Genomic DNA, 2,041 nt, shown 5'->3' with positions numbered 1-2,041 from the left:
CTCTGGGGTGAATCAGGGGTGTCCCTTGTCCCCACTGCTTTTTATATGTGCGTTAGAGCCTCTATTATGCGCAATTCGCCGAGACAAGCAAATACGTGGAGTCCCCCTGCCAGGGGGAGGCGGCATAGAGGCTAAAGCAGTGGGGTACATGGATGATGTAGCGGTTTTATGCAGGGACACCCGGTCGCTTCAGAAAGCCCTCAAGCAAATAGAGTTTTATTGCTGTGCTTCCGGTTTTAAGATAAACTTTAGCAAGAGTAATATTTTAAGCATAGGAAGCATGGTTTTTAGTGACATACCAGTTCCTTTGTCGGATAATATTAAAATTTTAGGGGTCTCCTTCGTTGAGTACGACAATGGTTTTATCAGTTGGGACATGGTGGCGCAGAAAGTAAACAAGAAGATATGCATGTGGCATATGAGGAAACTTACGATGGAGGGAAAAATTTTAATTATTAAAATGGTCATTTTACCCCTGCTTTTATATCGGAGTATGGTTTTCCCTCCTCCCACGGTTTTACTGAGAAGAATAACCAAAGCTTGTTTTACTTTATTTTGGAGTTCCAGAATGGAGAAATTAAAAAGAGGAATCGTGATGAAGTCCAAACCAAAGGGTGGCAAAGACTTTCCAGATTTTAATAGGTTTGTTTTACTAAAAATGTTTAGCTTCTGTTTTAATTCCCTTTTTAAAGAGCACTATTGGTCGTTTTATTTACGTTTTAATACAGGGTTTTTTATGCGAAGGTGTGGGTGGTTCCAGATTATTTTAACCTCACCTTATGCTTTTAATTTACCCCCACATTATGTAATTTTAGAAAAAATAGTGGCTTTATTTAATTTAAAAGGGAAAAATATTAATGATCTTAAAAACAGTAAGAAGCTGATAATAGACCTAAAAAGAGATGATACGGTCAGCACAATAGACAATTTTAATGAGAAACGCTGTGGTTTTATCTGGAAAGTGTCTAATATATTTTATCTCTAATACACAGAAGGACCTGGCCTGGAGCTGAATTCATCAATGTCTTCCATGCCGGGCATTCCAATACAGAAGAAGATTCGCGAGGTCTGCCGTCTGCCCGAGGGAAGGCTGCCAGGCTGAGGAGACAGTGCGTCACATACTTTGGATTTGTTATTTTGCACAACATTTTTGGAAAAAGATATTCCCTCTTATGGAAAAGATGGCAGACCTGAAGGACTTATGTTATGAGGATATTTTATATGGACAATTTGGATGCCCAACCGCGAATCAGAAGACAATAGCATGGAAGACGATGAATTGCGCCAAAGAAGCTCTATGGAAGGCCAGGAACATCCTTTTTCAACACAACGTTTTTAACAACGGATGATGTTTTAGGTCTATGTTTTTAGTGAAATGTATTTATATTATTTAATTGACAGGAAAGTAAATGCCACCCTTCTAAATAGATGGTTTGTGACTGACTGGAACTCCAATAAATAAAGATTTGCCACCATGTCCCCCTATAAATATTAATGTAATTTGATTTTACTATTGTTGCAATGTGAACATTTTTATGTAACTAATGTTATTTATTGTAACATTTAATTTTTATTAATAAATCATTGACACCCCCGCGAGGGGGTAGCCAACTGAAAAAAAAAAATCAGTTTAATATCTGATACGTCCCCTATCTGGGGACCATATATTAAATGGCTTTTTAGAACAGGGAGATGGAAATAGAGCTTGCTCTGTCCACTCCATGCATTGACCTGGTATTGCAGTATCTTCAAGACCGGTGCACCCTTTCCTTATGTGTTGACTAAAATCAGATTTCAAAAGTGTTTTTTTGCTTTTGCCATTGTTTGTTTCTTGCACATTGCATCTCTCCTTTAATCCCATTATTTGAAAGCCTGTTGTACAATGCCTTGATACAATGTATGTTGTGTAATGTGTGATAATGACCTCATTATTAAATGACTTCATTAATAGATTGCCACCTCTTGTGTTAGCTGTGTTGTGTCTGTGTTTCCAGCATTTTAATTTGGAACAGCTCATTCACCTTCCTTTTCCATGGAATGA

General features: G+C 37.7%; 1 non-coding gene across 1 annotated transcript; it reads left to right on the top strand.

The window, feature by feature from the left end:
• The first annotated feature begins 1,580 nt into the window (after positions 1 to 1,580).
• Positions 1,581 to 1,768, top strand: LOC142654471 (U2 spliceosomal RNA). Its single transcript, XR_012849065.1, has one exon. It is a non-coding gene; the product is annotated as a U2 spliceosomal RNA (small nuclear RNA).
• The last annotated feature ends 273 nt before the right edge of the window (positions 1,769 to 2,041 follow it).

The sequence above is a fragment of the Rhinoderma darwinii genome, chromosome 5 (genome assembly GCF_050947455.1).
Source record: "Rhinoderma darwinii isolate aRhiDar2 chromosome 5, aRhiDar2.hap1, whole genome shotgun sequence".
In the NCBI taxonomy this organism is placed as follows: domain Eukaryota; kingdom Metazoa; phylum Chordata; class Amphibia; order Anura; family Rhinodermatidae; genus Rhinoderma; species Rhinoderma darwinii.
This window is presented reverse-complemented; position numbering and strand designations above follow the sequence as displayed.